General features: G+C 42.4%; 2 long non-coding RNA genes across 2 annotated transcripts in view; one reads left to right on the top strand and one right to left on the bottom strand.

Moving 5' to 3' along the window:
* Positions 1–25,224, top strand: part of LOC130603759 (uncharacterized) — a 116,822-nt gene that overhangs the window by 40,210 nt on the left and 51,388 nt on the right. Inside the window, exon 9 of the long non-coding RNA XR_008973277.1 lies at positions 24,083–24,149. This is a non-coding gene — a long non-coding RNA (uncharacterized LOC130603759). The remainder of the gene's footprint in view (positions 1–24,082; positions 24,150–25,224) is intronic.
* LOC130603763 (uncharacterized) lies at positions 7,621–15,769 on the bottom strand. Its single transcript, XR_008973279.1, has 3 exons — positions 15,635–15,769; positions 8,001–8,113; positions 7,621–7,841 (listed from the first exon to the last, which is right to left on the bottom strand). It is a non-coding gene; the product is annotated as an uncharacterized LOC130603763 (long non-coding RNA).

The following is a 25,224-nucleotide window of genomic DNA, read 5'->3' as shown; positions in this document are numbered from 1 at the left end:
AAAGGATATAAAGAATTGATGGGGTTAAACTGGAAAGACTCTAGTTACTGCCTGGAGGGGGAAGGAGAACAGAATGGTGTGAGTGCTATCCAGGGTTTGGCTGCATCCCAGCAAGAGAGGATACAAGGCTCTGGCTGTGGTACTGCCCAGGGCAGGGTCACCTCACATGCCTTCTCTCTCTTCCACTTTCCCTTTCTCTTGATATTGCTGTCAGTTAACATCTGGAACTTTTTTTTCCTAATCAACATCACTTCCTCAGCTAGAGCAGAGTGTTTTCGTGATTGGGGAATTCCTATGGTTGAGAGCAGCCAGAAACAACTCGGTGAGGTTTTGGCTTCACTTCCCTTCTCTTTTTTTCCCCTAGCATGTGAAGAAGTGTGTCTGAAATCTATGTAATGCCTCAGCTTACTCCAGTGAAAAAATTAAAATTCCTTGAAAGGAATACAGCAAGTTCAAGGTTTTAGCAGGAACCTTTGGTTATCTTTGGGGCTCTAAAAGCTATTGCACCATGCAGTCACAGTAATACAGTTAGTGCACATAGTAGTTCAGATCTGAAAACATGAAGTGTGTTGTGAGCTCCACTTGGGCTTCACAACTCCCCCAGGAAAGTGCACAGAGGTGTGCAGGGATCATCCAGCACTGAAGGGGAAAGGAAACACTTCACTTCAAATACAGATGCTTGAAACAGAGTCCATAGACTTTGGAATTTCCATGGGAATGTAGGAAATGGAAGATGTTGATCACATTTGGAGTTGAATACTGAGCTGGAAACCCAGACTGTTCATGCTGTCACTTCTTTAATAACATTAGTGGCAGTGAATATTTTATTCTGTGCTGCACCCAGAAGGAAGCCTTTCCTCACCTCGGTTGCTGTGGGTATGACATACCACAGTGAGGAAGAGCAGCCTCTATTTAATAATACTGGGTCTTGTTCAGTCTAAACACACTTTTGGTGCCTTCTCTGTGAAGTAGAAGCTGGTGTTCCCTTAGGTGTGGTTACTCCGTTGTTCTCAGAGTGCCACATACTGTACTGATTCTTGATAACAATCAAGATTTATTTGATTTAACAAATCCTATTGCTAGTACCTTGAAAAAATCTATTGCTATCATTTTTCCTTCACCTACAAGGGGTTATGAATGCTACTTACTACCCACAGTACCAGTGGAGTACTGGTACACTTGTTCCTGATTCTGAGGAACTCTACTCTGTCAGAGTCTTGACACTGGTGGTACTTTGAGGCTCTCTCTAGCTCTTACAAATAACTTAGTAAATAACCTGCACACTTCCAAAAGGAATTCAAGTTCCTCTTGCTTCAGTGATCCTTTTCCTAATAGTGAAATGATCTTAACATTTCTTTCCAAATGCTTTTTAGACTGTTCCTCTTTGGCTTCCCTTCATTGTGAAAAGCTGTTTCTGGTTTCTTGGACTGATTTTTCACTCACATAGTTAATCTTCTTCTAGCTTCTGATAAGCTGCCAAATGTTTAAAATCTGCTTTGGTATTCCCTTGTAAAAGAGGTTGGATTTACCAGAGTTCATCACTGTAAGCTATTTCTCAATGTTCAGTGTTTATTTTGCTGTAAGATCTTTATAGTGAACTAACGCACAAACAAAACCCCCGTTTTACTGGTTACTCATTGCCAGGAATATGAACTGTCATTGCACTTCTAATGAATCCCATTGTTTCCTCTAGCACAAACATTGCTCTTCTCCCTGTAATGATTTTGTCCAGACTCACTGGGACTCTGGTCTCTGTGCTGTTGCAGATAGTGGCTGGTTTTGGAGCTCTTCAGAAGTTGTTAGGCTGCATGCTGTATGTAGATCATTCTGGAAGTACTTCAAGTGAGCTTGCTTCATGCCTCAGTCAATACTCAGTTTCCTCCCTGAAAGGGGTGGTTTGTACTCCTTTTACTGTACTGTCACAGTGCTCGTCCATCACAAGCAGACACAGTTTACCCACTGTACATTAATAAGTGCCTTGCCTTTTGCTGTAGTAAATGTGGCTCTGAAACTCAGATTTATAGATCTGTACCTACAGGACATATTTATCATCATCTGGTCTGAGTTTGTGCAAAGTACAGGCTGGAGATTTATGCCTAGGTACAGAATCAATTAGGATGATATTTGAGGAATAGGAATTTGGGCAAGAGGAGTAGATCCTTTCATCAGATTTCATTAAAAATCTGGTCATTTGTCACTTGGCATTTTGCAATAGGACTGATTTATAAGGAAAAAACTCGTGGTGGGGTGATAGATTTTTGGGTGTTCTATCTGAATTGAAAGACTTTCCTGAAGCACATTCATCAGTATGGTAGGTGAATATAGACTCATAGAGTCACAGACTGGTTTGGGTTGAAGGGACCTTAAAGCTCACCCAGTTCCAACCCCCTGACATGGGCAGGGACACCTTCCACTAGAGCAGGTTGCTCCAAGCCCCTGTGTCCAACCTGCCCTTGAACACTGCCAGGGATGGGGATTTTCTCCGCTTGGACATTGAGCCATTGACCACAACTCTTTTGAGTGAGACTGTCCAGCATAGACAGAGTATTGTGAGTGTATTGATGCCCATGATACTTCCTGCATGTTTCTTACATAGGCTAAAAGATTTGACTTCCACATCAGGAGCTGGTCATTCTCATACTATACCTGAATATTTCCCATGATCATCTCATTTCATTGCACAGTTCTTACTCTGGTCAGATGCATGGGAAATGATACTGTTGGTGGTGGTGGTTAATTTTCCTTCCATCATATATGAGTTTCTGCACATGGGATTTTGCTCAGCCTTCAAGTCTGCCAGTGTATCCCACCTCCTGTGGTGCTGGCCATCACTAGCACCAGCATCACACAAGAGTGTGTAATTTGCCTGGGCAGCAACTTGGCAATGCAACACTAGAGTCCTTCTGTGTACCTACAAGGTCTTCTATTGCTGGCATCATGAAGTTACGGACATCATGAAGTTACAGTCATACTTGCAAAACACCTTTTTCACTATGGTCTAACTGGTTTTATTTCAGCCTTGGACCCAGAGTGAGGTCCAGACCCGTTCTTTTGAGCACTAGAAAATTGCATTATAAGAAACAGTTTTCTTGTGTTTCTTCATGAGTGTAATACAAAGAACAAACGAGATACTGAGCACCATGAACCAAGGTGTCAGTGAAGTAGTATTCTCTTGGACTAATGAGTAAATATTTGCAGGAAATATAGGAGTAATATATCTTTCTAAGTATCCTGACTTCTTCAGGATGAATGGGAAGACTTTTTCTTGCTCCTTTAAAATGAAGGCCATTACCCTCCTCAGACTGTCATGGCTGTGGATGTATAAACCATGCTCAGCATGTCTGATTCCTGGCATCGTTTTTTACACACAACACAATCCCAACTTTGCTAAGTATTTTGTAAGCACTTAGAAAAACTGAAGAAGTATGTGCTCTGACCTCGGCGTTGTCCTTGTGCTGTCAGGGTTCAGATATGGAGAAAGGGGGGAGTTTTCTTGCTCAATACCTCTCTGATACCTGTAACCTTTCTTTCTCAGGAAGACCCCCACTCTTTATCATGTTTAAAATACCCCCACGTTATCCTTGTACATACCTGTGATGATGCATCCTCTGGTTTTCATTAGCAACATACTCACTTAACTATTGTTTCTAATGGTTTAAAAAGGGCTAGATTGATGTTTGTTATTGAGGCCTGCAAATATTTTTCTGCTCAGTGCTATTCTTTATCGCTTAAGAGAAGCAAGCAGTTTCATTTGGGAGTTCAGATTTCATGCACATTCAGAAGTCTGGGTTTTCACGTTTGCGTTTGAAGAAGGTTTTTTGTCTTTCCTGGCACCTTTCCTTTCCTCTCTAGAACATAGCTCTATTGGAAAGTTGAAGCTTTTAAAGTGCCTTTTTGTCTGAGACCCGATCATCAGCAATTTGGTTCTCAAATGTTGTCATCCAGTGTCTAAGATTCTTTTTACCCATTAGTTTGTCAAGGAGCATTTTGAAGAGGTTCAGAGCAAAAAGAAAGTTGTGTGTAGGCAGAAGAAAAATTGCTCAGGATTTTCCTTGCTGTTTAAACCTGTAAGGCCTTTGAAGTTCATATGGGTGTCATTAGTCTGGGTACTTACAAACACTAACCAGTATTTTTTCACCAAGTGCCTGATCAATGGGACGTGTCCATTGCACCATCTAACAAGGAGTAAGTGCTTATTAAGGAACCTGCAGGACCCCCCAGGGTACAGAAAAGTTTGAACTGATGTATAGGGTGTTGTGTTGATTCTTTTATGTAAATGTCAAATTCAATCCATGCCCTTTTTTATCACCAGTAAGCTAAACTGCTAATGAGAAAAATAGAGCCCATGCAACAGTTTCCTCCTTTATTTATGACTTAAGAACAGCTTTATCAAATAGCCATGCCTCACAATACAGAACATCTGGTTGGCAGAAGTGCCCTGTCAGCAGACAGCAGCAATTACACCAAGGTCAAACAGCATCTCAGTTACAAGGCAGGCCAAATGACAGAGAGTGAAGCTGCTCAGAGTTAAACAGACCTCAGGCTAGATTAATCTTTATATTTAATGCACACAGCCCCTGTTTTGGGGTGGGTTTTTTCTTTAATTTCAATCTCAGACCAGAGGAGGTTTCACCACAAGTGAACTCAAGATTAAAGTCTGGCTAACTGGACTACAACAGGAGATGTTGATCTGAATTAACGTTTTTGCTTTTAATTCATCTTGCCATAAACCAGCAAGCCTGAGCTATTTAAATGGATTTTGGTGGGGAGCTCTGATGGCATGACAAAACGAGAGTGCTTAAGCAAAAAAATTGCTTTCTTCCCCTGAAAACCTTTCCGTTTTCCTTTACTGTTAATACCTAATATTCGTGGAAGAACTTCCAAGCTTGTTTGGCTGTTTCTCTAACTTACTGCTCCATGCCACGGGTCTCTGTATGTACAGTCTAACTGCCATTGCATCAGAACACAGTTAGGTCTGAGATGGCTTTTTCTTTGTCATGTACCTGTCAGAACTCACTGAGCACCTTCCACAAAGTCATTTGGGATCTCTGTGACAGAAACATGGTTTTGGAACCACAAGCTGGGATGCAAACCAATGGACACTCCCCTTTCTTCATGGGGTGGCATCATCTTATTCTGTTATTTTTATATATATATATATGTATATATATATAAAATATCATATATGTGTCAAAGATGAGAAGACCCAGAGGGGCTTGACACATTGATGCCCATTGCCAGATTCATGTTCAACAGACCCAGCTGCACACAGCACACGGGCTGGCTTGCCAGCACCATGTCCATCCAGTTGCTGATGCAGAGTCACAGATTTTATAGCTCATAGTGACTCCCTCTTCGGGTCTGCTTCATCCAGCAAGAGAGCTGTGAAAGCTGTGGGAGCTTCTCCTCCTCTGGACTTGTAACATGTTCTGTATTCTCAGTCAGTACCAATGTTGGCCTAATAGTGAGTAGAGTACTTTGTTCATGCTGCGAAGGCCCATATTGTTATAATAATTCAGAGATCTAATTTGTAGATATTTCAGTTCAAGTTAAGACAGACTGACCTACATGTGGCTGGATCCAGAGGCTCTGTAATGCAAAAATTAATCAGAAGTGATACACAGAAACCCAGTTCTGCTGATTCCAGCATATATGGACGTAATGCAGTGACAGCTAGGAAATGTGTAGTCATGAGTTTATGATTGTTGCATGCTAGAGGAAGCCTGGTTCTTCAATAACAGCACAAAGCATCACTCTCTGCAATATGTACATGTGTCTGCTGGTGTTCCAAGTGGCACTGGGTGGGGCCATGAGGAAAACCAAGAGCAGCTGTGGTGGTGAAACAGGGTCAATAAAAGCTTGAATTATTGTTAACATATGTACCACTGTAATAAACCCCAGTTTGATCACTTACAAGAGCAGCATATTGCTGAATAACCCCCCTCTGGATACGTCTGTATTCCAAAGCATGTCATAAGGAAAGATTAACAGTTTTGGAAAGGGATCTTTTCCTTGAGATGAAGATTTCATTTCCTTGCCTGGTACTTTTGGAAACCTTTCAGAAAGCTGAAAGCAAAATAAAACACTCATAAGCTGGTGTGTTAAACCTGAGCAGTGTCTTGTTGAGCACAGTGATCCAGCCCAAAGGGTGCTGGGGTCTTGGGAAGGCCAACTGCTCTCTGATAATTAGGCTAAAAAGAATTGCAAAGTTATTCTGAGGCTGGTTTTGTTTTCTTAAGGCTTCTAAACCAAGTTTTGCTGTAAGAAAATGGTCTAAAACTATGTTCTCAGAAGAGTTGTGTTTCTGTTATACAGGACTGAAAGAATTTCACGTCTGCCTTCTGCCCCTTCATTGCAATTCCTACATAAATGTTTAGGTCTTTCTGGTTTCACCTCTTGGTAATACCCCTCTGCCCAAATCCCACCTCAACACTCACCTTGCCAGTCATGAAGGCTAATCTGCATTTAGTGACAACAGCCTGGATGATTTCAGGAGGTGAATAAATGAGTCTTACCATTGGTTTTGCCACAGTGAAATTCTCCACTTTAAAGCAGCAGGTATGTGTGGTATTGATTCAGCCTTTTTTTCTTGAAATAGATACAATCAAATAATATTCTGACACCACTATTTTTTTCTTATTAAATAAATATATTTTCACTTCTCAGAACTCCCACAGTGCCACATACAATAGCTTTTGAGGGAAAAATGATTGGTGTCATTTGGAAACAGGAATCCTTTTTGATGATGTGTTTTTGGCAGTCTGAAACCCCCAGCAGTGAGCACACGGATTTTTCACTCTAGTACATTTTTCTTACCCAATTCAAACAAATGTTTAAGAAGTGGACATTTATTTCTGTGGCGTGAGGAACTCTGAGTTCTCTGCTACGGGGAATTACGATGTATGGGTAGCAATTCAAGTACATGATGGAAAAGTGATGCTACAACTCAAGTGATGGGAGCCTGTGTAACAGCTCCTCCCTTAGGTCAGAAATGGGATTGAGCTCTTGAGCTTCAGAGCTGAAAACTAAATCCTTACCCGGGAATTAAAGAACTCCTACCTTCCGCAGCAGCAGCAAAATCTTACCCCCTCAGCAAAGCAACAGTAAGGTGGCTACAGATGCATGCAGAACTGGAGCAGGGAGTATTTACACAAACAAGATGCTTTATTTTTTATTCATGAGTAGAAAATAGGAATCTATTCAAAACAGTAGTTCAAAACTGAAATACGACGATGAGAAAGGAAAGAGAGAGAAGACAAAGGAACATGCAATATGCATTATTTTCCATATAGCTAACTATTCAGAGCGGGCACTTAACTCTTACTTAAGTCCAAACTGGGCAACAGAGGAAGCTGGGGGGAAACAGAAACACTTCAGAGTGAGTGGTGGTGCTGGGAATTGCTGTGGTGTAAGACAGGAAGATAACATGAAAATGTGAGTTCAGAATTGGTATCACAGTGGATAAGCTTTGGTAGCAATGGATAATACTCCGAACGGAGAAAGGGTATGGGGCTTACCTGGTGGAGCAGGTGAATGGAGTGAGTAAAGGGAGGAGCAGCACACTGCAGACAGCATGTAAGGGGAGAGAAAGACAATAGTGAGGGGGACTGCAAGGGTAAGGATGAGGCGAAGGACTAGCAGCAGGGGAGGGTGACACATGGCTGATCTATAGGCTAGTGGAGCACGTGTTATGTGCTGCTTTATGAGCACTGAGCTGTCCCTGTGCTTGGAAACGACTCCGTGTATTTGAAAGAGAAAAAGAGATCCTAGGCTGTCCAGTCCCAGAGAAAACAGTGTATGTGTTGTTTTTGTGCCATTCTGAGGAGCAGTCTGTAAATTCTCTTGAAATAAAAAAGAAGTGGCCTTTTTATTGACCAGCAGCTCTTCCCCTGCGCTTGGTTTTCTCAGAATAATTTAGGCTAGAGCCTGCAGTGGAGTGTAAACACCCTGTGCTTGTAAATAAGTGAGTTTGAGTACTGGAATACATGGAACCACGCTACCAGAGCATTCCATGTGGGTTCATTTTCCTGCCTTCTCCATGCTGTGCTTGTACACCCAGCTCCAGGGGGCTGTTTTGGGAGCAGTGTATTTCCTAATCAGCAGCACTGATGTCCTGAAATTAGAATAATTAGAAGGCTAAATCGTGTTGGACCTCATCAGTTCGTTGATGAGAAAAAGAACCTTCAAGGGAAACTGCAGATATTGATAACGATGAAACTCTTCTCTCCAAAGTTATCAAGTAGTCAGTGCCCCAAAAAGTCTTGGGGAGTTTGGGGCATACTAGCATATAGTATAGCTGAGTGCTGTTAAAAGTTTCTGCCTTCTGCCCCAGAGGATCTAGATATCAGTAATGGGAGAAATGTCAAGTTAATAAATCATGGGGTCCTCTTTCGGAATCAAAAAACCCACATGAAATTCAGTGCTCTTTCTTGGTCTGTTTTTTCCTTTTATATTTTATTTCCACGTATACTCATCCCCTGCTGCATCCATCTAAATTGCAGTGAGCTGTTTGTCTGTGTCTGTACAGCTTTCTGCAGCTGTACAGAGTCTGTACGTTGGGTACCCAATGTGCAGAATCTCCTTTGCAACACTGACCTTTCTGAAGGGACTGGCAGTGGGTTTTTCACTGGGAGTCTTTGAATCTGAACCTTGTGAGACAAGGAAGAGACAGCAAGCAGAAGCTTTCATGTGTCTCACAGCTGCCTTCCTATCCCAGTCAAGATCTGATTTCATTCTGAAAGGTCCTATTGTTTCCAGTAAGGACTGTGAAATAGTTACTTGCTGAGTGACAGTGAATGGAGGGGCAGCTGGGCAAGCAGGGGAGGTTCTCCCCAGCAACTCACAGCTGTGCACTAGGATGGCAGATGTGAGGATTTGACACCCCCTTTCCCCCCAGGACAGAGGATGGAAAGCTGCTGTTGTCAGCCTAGATGAGACTTTGCATGGCAAATACCTTTCCAGATCTGAATAACCCCCATTTTCCCAAAGAGATAGTCCAATTTTATGCAAGTTATTCCCAGAAGGAATATGTCAGATTTTTGATTCCGGTTATTGACTAAAACCAGAAATTTTATATAACATGGACCTGCTAATGCAAACAGTGTGTTAGAATGAATGCACGCATCAGCTTTGATAGGCAAAGGGCACATGTAACTTCTGCTTGTTTTTCTTGACTCCAGGAGCCACACTTGGCATCTTCAGCCTGGTTTTATGGAAGTAACTTCTGCACACAGCTATACAGTTTCTAGTGTTTATTATTTTGTCCATAGTTGTTCAAGTGCCTGCTTCTTTGTCCTTTCCAATGGGAAACTATTCTACTAATCTCAAATGCATTATTCCCGGTAGTCATACTGAGATTTTATATTCCTTTGTTTCATTCCCTTGCTCCTGAATTTTTCTCTTTATTCAATGAGCAATACCACTCCTTTCTTTTTAAGGTGTTACACACTTAGTAAGTTTGAATCTTATAGTTTGTTTTCACGCCTCTCATATTATTTATTGGTTGGTTGAATAGTGAGCCTGCAGTTAAAGTTTGGGGCTTTCTGAAGTTTGGACTAATTAGTAGAAGGCTAAATATGTTAATTCACAAAGTAAAAGAGCTTCAAATGTCACTCAAAACTCCTGCAGCAAATAGGGAATAAATTGTAAGGGAACACTTCAAAGTTGAAAGGTCTCACAATCAAAATCCAGACACAGGGACAGAAAAGAGACCAGAATTTGTTTCACATCTGTTTTAGAAGTGACCAAAGTAGGAGAGAGCTGAGGGCTTCCTTAAGTTGCACTTCTCATTTGTCTGGAGTTGGAGTTTGTGGGAAACCAAGAGTTAGAAGTTGAGCAGCTGCTAATGTTGACGAAGGGCCTTTTGTCATGATCATTGTGTTATACCCTACTGAGGCATCTTGTGGTGGAAAATACAGGTGAAGATTGCACTGCCCATTCCAGAGCAGTGGGCTCACGCTGGGAAGATCACCAGATCTTTCTTTCCTGTAATGGCATGTTCACTTCAGCAATGAGATATTTAAGAATTGGGCTAAAGCAAAAGGCTCCAGCTGCTCTCTCCTAGACAGGAATGTTCCAGAAATGCATCCAGTGGGTGGCCCAGGTTCTGTCACTTGTGATACTGATGTGTTCAAGCAAGAGGCTTCACTGACTCATGTATGGCCAGGTACATAAAGACACTGCAGACAGCAAGCAGCCGTCTCTAGACAGACAGTGGGGGTTCAGCGGAACTGGCAGGAGCAGCACAAGCTGTCATTTGGCTGGGAGTGGGAACAATGGCATTTTCTGAAGGCTGGTCTTAGTCTTGCAGGGAGGGAATTCCTGTTGGGAATGAATGCCTTTCTCATGCTACTTTACCCTGGCCATCAACAGCCCCTGGTTATTGGAAGTCTATAAATAAACCAGGACAAAAGCAGATACCTGCATGGAGTCTGTAAGTGCTTTTAGGAAGGAGGGTAATTGAACCTCTAGGAAGGCAGACCTAACCAGTATTCTTTGGCCCATCCATGTTCCCAAAGCCCTTGAGTCAAATCATCCTCAGATTCCCTACTGTCATCCCAAGAGAGGTCTTGACATCAGTGGGTTTAGATTTAGAAAGACTGAGATCACATCAAGGTCAGACCTGGCTCTTCTTTTGAACCCAATTCTGAACTGCTTCTAGAAGTCTGTTATCTCTCTACCTGGGCCAGCAACAAAGGACGTCAACTCCTGTGGCCTATGTAGCTGCTTAGTTCAATGGCAGAACTTGAAGATCAGATGTATCATACAATCATGGAATGGTTTGGGTTGGAAGGGACCTTAGAGATCATCTAGTTCCACTCCCCTGCCATGGGCAGGACACCTTTCTCTAGGCAAGGTTGCTCAAAGCCTGTCCAACCTGAATAGGTGTCCATCAAAAAGCACAAGCCCTTTAACAGAAACAGTTCTGCATCTATACACACATGCACACACTTCAAAATACTTGTCTCTACATAAAACTAGTAATGCTAATTTTGCCCAAATAAAGCCAAGTCCATATCTGCAAATGAACATACACCAACACACACCACGCTGCATGAGCACGTACCTGAATCCAGGTGCACACTCCACATTCTCACCTTCTTTCTGCAGAGCGACCTCCAGCACACAAATAACCAAGCTCAAACACTCAAACATGTGTGTTCATGTCAACAAAAAGACTTCCACAAATAAACTGTATGGGCACATTCATACATTGCAATAAAAATGCTCTTCAGCATATTTGCATATGCAAAAAATATGGAACAAAACCCCCACAAGCAGCACACACACACACACACACACAAAAGACAGGAATCACTCAGCAGCTCCAGTGTTTATGCTGGCAGGAGGATGTCAGTCACTGAGCAGCCTGCCTCCAAACAGATGTTTGATTGTTTTTGGGTTGCGGTTTAATTGTTGGATAGTGTTCCAGCACTCAGAGGGGATCGAAAATACTCCAGGTCTGCAGCTGCAGCAAATGCCAGCCTTGAAACAAGGCAGATTCTGAAATCATTGCTCAGGGGGAAACTGCTTGCACAGGAAACCTTAGCCAAGCTCTGCATTAATACTGCTTTGAAGTCAGAAAATTAATCTCTGCCATTTAAAAAAGTTCTGTTTTTTCAGGGCTTTTGTAAGTTTATCTAAGCCAAGCCAAGTCCTTCTGGGCAACTGCGACAGTTTATTGACTTGCCCAGGCTTAGAGTCCTTACTGGTTCTCTCTTCGTTTTCCAGAAAATCTTCCCTGGATTCTGTCCTGCACTTCAAGGTTCCTGGTGGAAGTGAGAAGCAACTTGTTAGTCAGTCTTAGTCTTAGTTGCCAGTCAGTTTTTATTACACTAAAAGACTCACTCGTTGCAATTGACCTTTGTCGAGAAGAATGCATAGTGCAAGACTGCATCTCTACTTCTCCAGCCACCTGAAGTACCAGGTTGCATTATCCAGATGTGCCACTGGAAGCAGATGCCAGGACTTTAAGCTTGGTGGTAGATGAAGGGCTGTATGGGATATGTGCTCTACATTTAGTTTAGGTTTGTGGGAAGGAACAGAAGGGAACATGTAGCTGTTCTCCTGAGCACTAGATATGAGAGACATGGAGAAACTGAGTGATGGGTAGGGAGGTATTCAGAGAATCCCCTGGGGAAAACTTTACTGAGGACAATCAAAATAAAAATCCCAAATGTGCATTTAACAGCCATTTTGGATTCACTTGGAAGGGTGGTTGCATCACTGACTCTTGAATCATTGTATTGTTTGGGAACATTGTCTTGGAAGTAGACAGGACAGTGTTGGATCTGTCATTGTAAAGATTCTGGGATCCTTAAGGAGACCTTCCAATCGTCCGCTGCAAGAAAAGCAGATGGGATCTGTGTCCAGTAAGTGCTATGTCTTGCAAGTAGCTTGGGATTCGGAATGTTGTGTAAGATCTGTTATCTACAGTGCAAATGTAGAGCATGTAACTGTGGTTTCCTTTGGGATGAGAAGCACTAAATACTTGCAAGTTCTTGTGAGTGTTGTGAATATGAATGAATCCTCTGGGTGGCCTTTTAATAATATAATTGTTACAGAAATAAATATTTTTTCTCTACTATTTTGAAATTAATAGGGATATTTCTTGCAAGACTGCAGAGGAAAATGATGGGCCCAAGCCCAGAAAGGAGCTTTCCTAGTTTCAGACAGAGGGCGGATAGTAAATTGGTTCTGTAAACCAATCCTAGAATATGCCCAGAAGAAAATATCCTGAAAAGACAACCAAGAAGAGAGCAAAGAGCTTCTGTGCAGGGTCTGTCTCATTCCCAGAATTCCGCATGGATTCTCTTAGTGTCCAATGCAGTGCTACCTTGACAACTCCAAACTCAAACGCTGTAGATTTAATAGGTGTCAGGAGCAAGGACTGGAGCAACAAACTAATGTAATGACCTCATGGAAGCTGCATGGCCAGCCCTAGGTTAGGTAAGCCTCAGCACAGCTGTCTCAACTACACTCTCCATTGCAGACTTCCTCGGCTCTGAAGTTTGTGCCTTGTATGGGTTTTTTTCACTCACATTTTTCCATTCCCTTGCTTCCCTTGGAAAAAAAGCAGGACTGCAATTCCAACATTTGTTCCAGTCTCTCTAAACCAGCACTCCTGCTGAACTGACCTGTCCAGATGATGTTCCTTTAGCTCACACATCCCAGTGAGGAAGGTAGAGAATCTGAAGCTTAAACCCTTTACAAATCCATATAGTACAATTTGGGGACAGATGAAAGCAGTGGTGGCCCTGTCTCAGAGCCATGTTATTTTCCTGCTGGATTTCTGCTGTAGCTTGTTTTGTCTTCCTGTAGTCTGACCCTAGATGATAGCTTTTTAATCTTTCCTGAGGCAAACCCAAATTCCTTGTCACATGCATGCACACCGTCACACACAGTGATATGTTCACTCCCAGAATCCAGTAGAATACAAAATAAATACTTTTTAAATCTCTTTCCACTTCACCCAACATTCTTTCCAGACCTTGTGACTCTCCCATATCTTATTCTTGACCTCTGTGTTAAATCCTTGCTCCCTCTCTTTTCCTACAGCTTTTCAACTAGGTTGAAAGTGTCTCCTTTTGAGAGCCCATTTGCTACCTAACACCAGTTTGAAGATTTTCAGCAGGATGCTAAAGGCTCCTTGCTCATTCCTTTCTCCTCAAGCTGTTTTCCATGTTGTGTTAATTCTTCTCTGCCTTTCAGAAACCCTTCTGGAAGTACTCTACCGTACTACTTAAAACAGTCTCCTAAACCTTACTCCTCTAACAGTCACAATCAATGTAAATCATCTGGGTTTACAAAATGAACCATATTAATCCATAGAAAATATTTCACTGATTCCATTTGTGCATGATGAGCTACCCTGGAATCACTCCAGTTTAGACAACAGGCTGCCTGGAGCTGAGACTACATGTTCTTCACTGCACTGTGTTGAACAGAACCCCTAACACAGTATTAAACTGAACAAAAAAGAAGCTCTGATTCAGGGAGTGTTGGATGGGATTCCATCCCTACTCCTGTTATGCAGATACTGTGAACTTTATCAACACTGGAGATTGCCCCAGTCTGAAAACAAGTCTTCTGGTCTGTACTAAATGAAAAGGCACTCAGCAAAAAACTCTCAGACACCCCAGTTTTCTGTGATGGAATTCAAAGCACACATGTAAGTACTGATAACAGTGGGTTGCACTTACTTCAGACCATGACTAAGCTCTTTAATAAGAGCGTTTATCTGTGTAGGTAGATGTGACTGCCAAAGAGAGATCTAAAGTAGCAAAAGGGTAAAACCAAACACATTAAAGCAGTCAGGTCATCTTGCATCAAGTCTTACTGGAAAACTTGAGCAATGCAGAGATGGCACTTCAGAGGAAAAATAACCCATAACCAGGTAGAGTTAGCTATCTGTGTGCAAGAACAGATGCTTGTGAGCTTCATAAAAAATCAAAGAGCTGTTCTGAGTCAAAAGCTTTCCTGTTCTGCAGGGAAGCCCCAAACCACAATCCAGGGAGCCAGTTTCTCAATTGTTTTTAAATTTACCCTTAACAGTTTAATGGTGCCAAAAGCCAGCAACAGATAAAGCTCAAAATGGAGAGTTCCTGGCATAAGAAGAATTTATTATCTCCTTTGTACATTTCCAAGAGGAGATTTCAAAATGAAAATGAGCAGTGAGGAAAGGCTATTCCTACTGCATTGTCCCTCCCATGGGAAGAACAGGACCCCAGGAGTCCAGAATTCCACTAAGCCAGTACTCCAGAAGTCAGGTGGGTCTCAGCCCTGTTACCAGTATATTTTATAATCACCTGGAAAAATACTGTCACTTCCTCTATGGATTTTCATTAGGGCAATGTCCAAATGCTGCACACTAAAAGCTAAATATCTAGATGGGAGGCTGGGTAGATTGAGGTTGAATGGTCTGCTAAGGTCAAGCTTCATTTCTCCTGTTCTTCCAGAAGGAACCTGCCAGTGCTCAGCCTGCTCTATGTTCAGAAACTCCCTAAGGTTTTCAGTCTGTCACTTGCATCAAACTTTTAAAGCCTATTAAGAAAATGTTGAAGGTAGTTCAGGTTACCTAATGTAGCTCTGCTCCGCTGCTTGAACTGAGACCGAGCTGCTAAACCGTGGTCCTGATGTTGTTCAGGTGTTGGCATTTGTTTAGCTAAACAAGTTCAACTGAGCTATAACTCTTGATGAAAAACACCCTTTTCCAAGTCTAGACTAAACCAAAGGGCTTTGAACACCAAGCACAAAGGGACCACGTTAGGACAGGACCAAGTTATGCAGGACAGCTGTGAGTCAGACCTAACCACTGTGCTTCCAAGTGCCTGCATTAGAGCCTGCCTGAAGAATAATAATGAAAAAAGAGTCAAGCAACATATGTGAGAATTCTGCTCTTTGCCTTTTCATGTGGCTGGCTGTTTCGTTAAGCTGCTCTTTGAAAGGACAAATAGGAACAGCATTCTTTCCTGCACAAAATCGCCACAGGTAGCTTTCCAGGAGCATATACATTTTTAAACAATTACTTCTACTCCTAGACGTGCTTTCTGCTCTGAGAAGCCATTTCAAACACTGTTCCCCACATAATCAGGATGCTTCTCCCCCCTCCCACTCCCTCCCTCCTCTCCACTACCTAGTTCAGCTGTGCAGCTATGTTCTCACAAAGTTCTCCTGAGGGAGTCTCCTGCCTCCTCCTGCCAAGCGCTGCTCCGCTGCGGAATGGGATGGAGCATTAGTGCGATCCGCTGCTCATGCCAAAGGCTCGTCCAGAAGGGAGGTGGTGTGCATGTGCTGGCTGCGAGAGGGTTCAGGGAGGGGAAGAGCTGAATAATTTATGCCTTTTGCTTTCCAGCCCTATCCGAAGGCCTTTTAATTCTTTCCTGTTTGTTTTTCTCCCTCCTGTGGCAGCATTTAGTCACCTCCTCACCAGTGTGCCTTTGAGAAGGGAAGGGAAATGAAGTGTTTTCCAGGAAGACATACCGTTCTTCCCAAAGTGGGTTGTACAAATTACAGTTTAAGCAGATCAAACCCATAGGTCTGGGCTACTGTGAATGTTGCCTACAACCAGTGCTGCTGTTAGGGAAGGGATAAAGTCTGAGCTAATCTCTGAGGCATTGCTCAGAAAAGATGGTGTCAGCACACACCTCTTCACTCCTCTGAGACACATTTCCTTCATTTTATCTGGAATCGACTGGAGACAAAGCAGTAATGCACAGAGATTTGGAGAACTGGGTGTAAACTGCAAAGAAAGGAGTAGGCATGAAGTAAACTTGGAGCAGAGCAGCTCCAAGCATTCATCCTCTCTACGAAAATCACAACCACCCAGGCACGGGTGCTGTGTGCAGCTCTTACTAGTCGTGACTTCTGCCAGTAGTATTAGGTCATATTCCTATTGCACTGGGGGGTCTGATCCTGCTTCTACTGATACAAAGGCCCCCCTTGATATTTTAATCCCCATGAGTTGAGGACTTTGTCCAAACCTAGTAACAAAACAGGTCCACATTGTGCTGGGATTCACTTTCCTATCACTTTACTCAACTCTTCTCATGCCATCCATGCCAGCACGCCCAGTGCACCCATGATGGCTCAGACTTGCTTTAAATCCACATTCCTAAACCACCATCTCTAGGGGAGACTAGTAAACCATTTTTTAAAACTAAACAAGAAATGTTCTCACTGATCTAGGATATAATTAACTGTGTTTGCCTTGATACAAACATTCTGTCAGGTTTAAATGAATATAAATGATTGTTCAAAAATAAAGGAAAGGATTCTTTTTTAAAAGAGCATAGTTTGCTCTAATGGGATCTAATAACTCTTAATAGTTCTCCATAAAAGTAATAGTGTACTTAAATCTCCACTTGGCAATAATCCGGGGCAGAAAAAAGTGCGTTTTAAAAATGGGAACAGCTCAAGGCTGCACGTTCCCAGCCAGCAACAAGCTGAAACAATACAAAGAATCCAGATAATGAAGCACATATGTCTTCCCAGTACCAGGCGAGTCAACAGCTTCCTCATTTACACAATCAGAAGGGGGAAAATGGTCCCCCATTAATCCCGGTACCTGAGGTGAAAGGGTGAGGGCTGCAGAACCGAATAGGCCTTCCTCACAGTGGTGACCAAGATTTACACAAGTGAGCTCGCTTTGTGCTTTGATTTCTTTTCTCTTTTTCCAGCTCCTCTCTTTCTTCCTGGTATCCACGTTTTCAAACCTAGGGACTCTGGGAAAGCAGATTAAAGGCAGCCCTAGAGGTTTATACAAACTACATGAGGCACATGGCAGGATGCCTGGCATGAAACATGGGGCCTGATTCATAAACCAGTTCAAAAGCATATCTATAAAGTGTAAAATGGGGGGTCTCTTGGCCATCAGTTGTAGCAGATTCTCAGAGGAGATGCTGTGGGACCAAGAGAAGCCCTTCAGGCTTCTATTTACAAGGCAAATGTCACATCTTGCACAGCTGGAAAGCCAGGCTGCAGTGACAGTGCACTATATTGAGCAACAGAAAACAGAAGGAACCTGTATTGGCGCTTCTTTCAGTACTTTGATGTAACTCCCTCAAGCTCTTTTGACCAGGGCCAGAGTTAGGATCAGATCTCTTGGCTTGCAGCACCCAGCTATAGCAATTGGAGTGTGATGTACAGCACCACTGCCAAGGTGTGATCTTTGCCTACTATTACAAATGGCTGTAGGACTGCATCTTCACTTGCTAGCTGTCTGTCACACTACACAATACCCTTTTTTACCCTGGATGTAAAAAGGGAAGGTAAAAGCAAAGAAACTGAGGGGGAAAAAAAGAACTTCTTTTCAAGATGTACTTGAATGAAACCAGCAGTTTTCATTTGGAGTTTTGAAGTAATTTGTAATCAACTCAAAACACTCCCAAATCTACTAGTCTAAGACAAAAGAGTGGCAACTTGTGCTCCTGTATTTAGGAAAATGAATTCCGTTTGAATTCTGAGTAATGTTTTGTTTTCATAATGGGAGTAAGGAATCCCCCCAGACTGACTGAGAGCAGATCCCATTAACTGCAAAGGCCAAAGGGGGAATTGACAAGTGAGTGATTTGGCTATGAAATGAGGTGAACTAATTTGCAGAGGAATGAGGATTTCTGAGCATCTGGTGGCTGGCCTGCCTACGATAGCACGGAGTACTGCATGCAAACATCAGGATTTGGCTTGCTTGAGAGCAGACAGTGATGGCCCCTGAGCTCTCTGGTGACTTGGAGCTTACAGAACTTCTCTGCATTACCAAAGACTTGGGGTTTTTAAACTACGCTCTTTTTCCGTCCCCAAACATGTTCCTCGCTCTGCTCAAAGCAGCACTGACCACGTTACTTGGGCACACGGTCACAGCTGTGTCCCCTGTTTGTGTGCGCCGTGGGAAGCAGGTGTTGCCCTGTGCCATGTTATCGTGGAGATTAACGATGGACACGTTTCCAAAGGTTTGAAATAGGCAAATAATTGTTTTGGAGGCATCCCACAACAGCGCAGCTTTGTTGGAGCTTATTGAAACTCTGTACGTGTGGATCTGTATGAACAGCCAAAGATGACTGAAACAGCAAAGGGAGCCCTTGCCCGCTGTCAGAGCAGAAGGGATCCAGGTTAGTTAAGCACGGAAAGAGAAGGAAATCACTTCTATGAGTTCTGTTCCCCAGGAGCATGTGCTCATTTTCCAGAGTTAAGTTGGTTCTGGTTTAGTGACTGAAAACTTGTAACTCAAACTTCTAAACATTGTCATTTTATTACCTGAAGTTGACTTGGGTGACTCCTGGATTTTTCAGAGGGTGACCTTACCAAGAAGTCAGGGAAAACCTTTCTTTTCTATCAAGAAGATACAAGGAAACTGAGTGCAAATATTGATACTTTTTAATTTAAAATCCTTCTTTGGGAAACTAATGTTGGTTTTTAACCAGTCATTTTGAAGTCAGTGTGTAGAATACACCTGCCAAAGAGCCTTTCCTACCATAAGGGAATAAACCACATTTGAAAGTAATAAAACCATATGGCAAGGGAAGTTTATACAGTGAGGAGTATGTAAAGTGAACTGTGCATGATTCTTACTTATTTTTCAGTCAGGAACTGCTCTGCATCATCAAAAGTGAAGATGCTTTTGCAGTTTGTTTCTGTGTCAGCATCTGGGCAGCCCTCCCTCTCTTCTAGCACGTTGACAGACCTGCTCTTGGAGCCTTTCAGAAGGGACCTTCTCTCCAAAAGTGGGAAATTACTTCCCTCTTTTCTGCGAAAGCATCGGAAGGCCCTTGGCAGTGCTGGTACTCATCCCAGCTGAAGGAGGGGGTGCTTCCTTCCGCTGCTCTGTGCCAGGTTGGGGAGCACATACCTCGGGTTCCACGAACCACAGCTGAGTTGATGACACTCAGCACAATGAGTTGGTTTGTGATGACTCAAGGATAAGTGCAGAGAGAATTAGGGATAATGGTGCTGAGTGGCTCCTCTCTGTGGCCATTCCACAAGAGCTGAGGTTTATAAGAACAAAGCCACATCACTGACACTGTTGGCTGGAAACGGACTGATGGGAATATTTCTTTCCAATTCTTTGCAGCTCTCCATACCTTGGCCTGTGATTTAGAGTACATGCTAAATTCCATGATGAAGACAAGGGCAATTTCTCAGATAACACCTGGGTATTCACTCTTTGTGCTCAGGGGTGTTATTCCTTGCAGAACATCAATGTAGATCATAGAATCGCAGAGTTGTTTGGGTTGGAAAGGACCTTAAAGCTCATCCAGTTCCAGCCCCCTGCCATGGGCAGGGACACCTTCCACTAGAGCAGCTTGCTCCAAGCCCCTGTGTCCAACCTGGCCTTGAACACTGCCAGGGATGGGGCAGCCACAGCTTCTCTGGGCACCCTGTGCCAGCACCTCAGCACCCTCACAGGGAAGAATTCCTTCCTTACATCTAAGATGAATCTCCCCTGTTTCATTTTAAACCCATTACCCCTTGTCCTTTCGCCACAGTCCCTGATGAAAAGTCCCTCTCCACATCTTTGTAGGCCCCCTTTGGATACCAGGAGGCTGAATGGACTCCAGCAGGGGCATAAAATTCTAACAGCAGAAGCTGTCCCAGAGGAATCTTTTAGAGATGTCCCTTGAATACCAAGGATGAGGACATGGAGCCTGCTAATTAGTTATACTGAAATGTTCTTCCTACATATTTTTGTTTTTGGAAAAGCAGTGGAGTGGAATTATGAAATGTGTAGTCTTGTTTGCTAGAATCAGCTGCCTTCTTTCTGAAAGCGTTTTGTGAGAGAAGGGTTGAAGAACATGAGAAATAACAGGCTTTACTCCGGGAGTGTTAATTGCCATTTCTCATTTGTTGCTATTCTCCTGCTAAATCAGCTTGCATACATAAAATCATAAAATCCACAATTTTAAAAGTTGTTGCCATTAACATCTTGTTTTGTAGAGGTAGCTAAATGGCAAAAGATAGAATTCTGAGATGCTGATAGAAGAGGGAAGCAAGGTCTTTGAGAACTCTTTTATAGATCCAAGTATTACAGTCAGAAGCAGCAGCCAAATGAGTTGGTACAAGAGGACAGAGAACTGATTTGGTATTTATATGAAATGGAATAAAGGAGATCCAGAGCAACAATGATGTAAAGCTGGAATAAACCTTTTGAGGCCAAGGAAGACACAGCAAAATGGAGATGAGAAGGAAGACCTTAGGATGCTTTATTTCAGCCAATCAGTTCCATTCATTATGACGTACTTTCATCTCTTCTTTCCATTAAAACAAACTCTTTTCTTTGTCTTCCATGATTACAGAGGACACATTGCTTCCTCAAACCCTTTTTTTGCCTCCCCTCCATCACTCTTCTGCTCTGTAATCTGCACAGCACTGGGTTGTTGCTGTTAGAGTGGTTGAAGGTGGTTTTTCCCCTTTTCATTCTCAGTTGCATTGTGAACTGCCCTCTGGAACCATGGCAGAGAGACCTGCCCATTGCATCATGCCTTTTTCCTTTCACCAGCAAGACTCTGTGACAGTCTTCTCTCAACAAAACGTTGTTGGCAGCATCAGCACCCACCAGCCCTCATGAAAATCCTCCTTTTTTCCTACAGCAAAGAATCAGATTTACTGACACAGTGTCATCCATCTGTTTGCAGGCACCCAGCTGGATGAAAAGGTGGACCTTTCACTGTCAGTAAACTCAGTTACCAGTGGACCAACAGGAGGAATGAGTTACTTAATTGAAAATGCATTTCCAAAGACTAAGTGTATTAGGAAAATGAGTTTGTTTTGTTCAGCTGCTGTCATGAAGGAAAGCACTGTGTAGGAGGACAGGCAATGGCTTTGAAAACTGTTCAGCCTATTTATGGCCCCTGTCAAAGTCAGATTAATGATTTTATATCAAAATGATACACACTTAATAATTTTTCATCATCACTGTAGTTTGGTTAGAAATAACAAGCATAGCAAGCTCTCGGTTCACATTTCCTGGAGTCTTCAAAGGGAATTAGTTGTGTGTCAGTGCCATGAGAGCTTTAGTAAGGCTTCATGGATTTAATCAAATGTTATAATTTTACAGTGTGTTTAAACTTATGAGTTTCACAAAAATTCAGACCTCTAATACAAAAAGGAAAACTTATTTTATGGCATTTCAATTTTTCACTCAAACATATGCAAAATACCACTTCTAATATGAATTCACATTTGTGTCATTTTTTTCTATCCCTTTTGTGCAATTGAAAGCAGTGAAATAAAGTGTATGGCAAAATACTGTGCAACCACATAGTTGTGCCAGCCCAACAAAGCAGATCTTCTCATTCCACACAGCTTTAGCCTATAGCGGAATGCTGTGGAGAGATCGGTACGGTGTGGAGTGCCCTGTGATGGGAATGCAAGGCGAGTGGTGCAGGCACACTGATGCTGTGTCTCATCTGAAGCTGTTCCTGAATGTGTTTAAGAATCCCAGGACATAGTTTTCACAGAAATTGCAGAGGAAATAACAAGGGCCTAACCCCAGCTTGTATCTCCAGCACCAAGTCCTGCAAGATCTGTGATCCCGGCTCCCCCCACCCCGAGGAACTGGGGAGAGAATGGCTCCTCCTGATGGCCTCACTCCTTGTGTTCTTGGCAGCAGCACTGCTCAGGAAATTCTAACAAGGCCGAGACATAACATAGACATTGCAAGGAGAACTGTTTACATTCCTGTAAAGAAAGCTGAGCAAGAGCTCTCAGGACCACTGAGTAAGTCTCTACATAGCTCCCACGTTTGAACTCTTGCCCATCCTGTGCTGCTAGGGTGGTGCTTGTACCCGCAGTTCAAGCACCCCAGGTGATGCCTTTTCGCTAACACTGGGGTACGTGCCAGACTTCTCAATATTATGGGGCTCACTTTTGAGGTTAGCTGGGTGTCTTCTGGAAGCGGAGCCATCGGAACCAGGAAGACAATTCCTGAGACAGCAGCTAATGGAGGCGATGTCTGACTGTCATCATGGGATTTTACGCGCTGTACTTTTTATATATAGGAGAAGATATATGGCATCAGCTGTATGCGTTTCAAAAGTCTGATGGGGCTGTAGCTTAGAAAAGAGCGTGGGTTGTTGTGTTTGTTCCTTGATATCAAAGATGCTATTTTAAATGAGAAGGAGCACACAGCAGAGAGAATTGTGGGATTTCTACTTGCCATTCAGTATACCAAAGATAAGTTAAGTTTAGTTTAAGTCAAAGAACAATTACTCTGAGGATTTTTATATGAATTACAAGTATGGGTTAGATTTTTATAATGCCTATTACAAGGAGGGCAGTCCACCCAGGACTGCTTACGTGGGTAGCTACAACATAAGGCATCACTTTCAATTGCTCTGTAATTTCTTTGTTAGCTTCCACCTGTTTATCCAAGCTACAGTGGAGACAGTGAAGAGGGTAAGATGAAATTGTGAGGGAATTCTGTCCTGGTAGCTGATGCCTGAACATCACAGATAATCAGAGGAAAAATTTTAAAGCACTGAAAATTACTAGCATATAACTTAGAGACTGCACCAAGTCTGTAACCTTGTTGTACTTACAAAAAGTCATTTTGTTTTGATTGCCTATTGAATAAGTCTGATTATTCTTTTAAGAGTCACTTGCAATGGAGCCTGAAGGTACAATATAAAATAATTGAATTGAGCGTAAAATTCCAGCTGGTAACCTTGTCAGTAATCTGAACAAAGATCTTGTATCTGTAATTTAGAGAGCTGAAGCTGTGAATGTGAAGTGGATTCTCCTTGTATTTAGGAACTGCACACCCGCCTTTTCCCCCCACCAGTGGCAATCCTGTTCTTACCATCAAGCTCATTTTAATGGAATTAACATACCAGTTGATGGCAGCACGCTGGAATTAGAACTGTGTGGTTGGCTCAGATTTATTTCATGCTATATCACAGTATGAACTTGAGGAATGATTTGCAGGAGACTGATTATCACGGACACTGAACTTCACCATAACTACAATAAGTAGTGACAGGATTCTTTTTTATCTTTTCTAAGCTATTTGTTGCAATTTTTGAGCCCCTTAGTGTCACTTTACAAGAGAGAGCCCTGGAGCTGTAGCCAAACATTCTTTAAGAAGTGACCAAAAGTGGTAAGACAGCACAAGGTTTGTCTTGCCTGTAAATGTAATACAGGGCTCTTCAACAGTTGGTGGCACAAGCCCTTCAGCTTTGTCCTCACAAAACCCTCTCACTTCACAGGTTGTGTATGAAATCTGGATAAATTGGACTCCAAGGATACAGGCAGGAGTTCAAGACTCCTCTTTATTAGGACACACTGTTTATTTCAAAGATGAAATCACCAGGATGCTGTTATTCAGTATTTTCTCACAATTTTACTTTGCACATAAAGGAATGAAATGATTCTCTTGCAAATCCAAGCAACTCCTTTTTCATATTCTAAATTATTAATAACTGCAGTATTTACCTCACAAAGAAAACAAAATCCTGAGGAACTGAAATTAAAAGCTGTTTGGGGAATGAAATATTGCACAATTTGTTCTGTGTTGCTTAAAATCTGCATTCAGCTAGAAATGAGTTTATCAATCTCTTTTCCAAATCTAAGATGTACTTCTTTTTCATTGCAGAGACAGCTTCCTTGGTTAGACAAATCCAAACATGGAAATCAACTTTTTGCAAGCATCAGGATAAGTGGTATGTTACTATGGCATTTTGGATGCCTCCTTATTTACTAAGCTCTTTAGCCCTGTGTTGCTAAGATGCAAAGCTGATGCACAAAACAATAGGCCATCCTCGTCTCCAGATAATAAGGTCAAAGTACAAAGTCAGTAGGATGTAATTTTCCACAAATGGAATGTGTTCTAATTAGAAAGATTCGATACTTAAGTACTATTTGAAGTAAGTGCTTTCTGATCCAAATAGGAGAGTAGTTATTAATAAAAATGAATTCTCTGCTTTGGTTTAATAACTGGTACCATCTTGTGACATGCTAGGAACACACACACGTGTGTATGTGCCTTTGCATACTCCCTGTCCCCCTCCATGAGCTGTAGCAGTGACAGCAGCACCTTGGTTTACCATCTCTGAGCAGCTACATCTCATTTCATGAAATGCTTTAAAGAAATGGTGCCAACCATTCCATGATGCTGTTATACCTCCCTCCTCTTTTGATAGCTCCCTTTTTATGTCCCAGCTGGTATTCCTTGGAGCTTTGCCTTTGGTAAACTGCCATATATTCTTTGCAAATATGCCACAGCTATTCACTTTTCCTTCTGCAAATGACTCGCATTAGCTTCTATTGTTGTTGCATGTCAGTGAGAATATAGTTCCTTCAGCTCACTAGCCGCTATTATTTTCCCCTATTTTCCATTAAGAAGTATTTTCTCCCAAATGTTATGAAAATACATTTCTTTTTCTGTTAACTTAGTTTGTAAAGCTTTTCCCACAGACAAATATCTCCCCCAGGATTAACTGTAGAGAACCTGAGAGATGGTGGTGGGTGTTCTTTTCCATCTGCAATGCATTTCCCCCCCTTAAATTTATGTATGTGCCTGCTCCCTCCTTATGGATACGTGTGGGAAGTAACTGGTATAGGAAATAAAGGAGTGTCTGGTGACCAATACATATGTGTTTGCACAGAGAAGGGATAGTTTGGGGAATATCTGTGGATAGTACATTGCGCAGAAAGATTTCTCTTTGTATCTGAGCAATAGGAGTGGGTGAAAGTATTCATGTGCCCACCGATTCTGGTCTGATTCTTACCGAAGTT

This window comes from Pezoporus wallicus, unplaced genomic scaffold (genome assembly GCF_028554395.1).
Source record: "Pezoporus wallicus isolate ANWC-B61680 ecotype Strahan unplaced genomic scaffold, APGP_CSIRO_Pwel_v1 contig_13766, whole genome shotgun sequence".
NCBI lineage: Eukaryota > Metazoa > Chordata > Aves > Psittaciformes > Psittacidae > Pezoporus > Pezoporus wallicus.
This window is presented reverse-complemented; position numbering and strand designations above follow the sequence as displayed.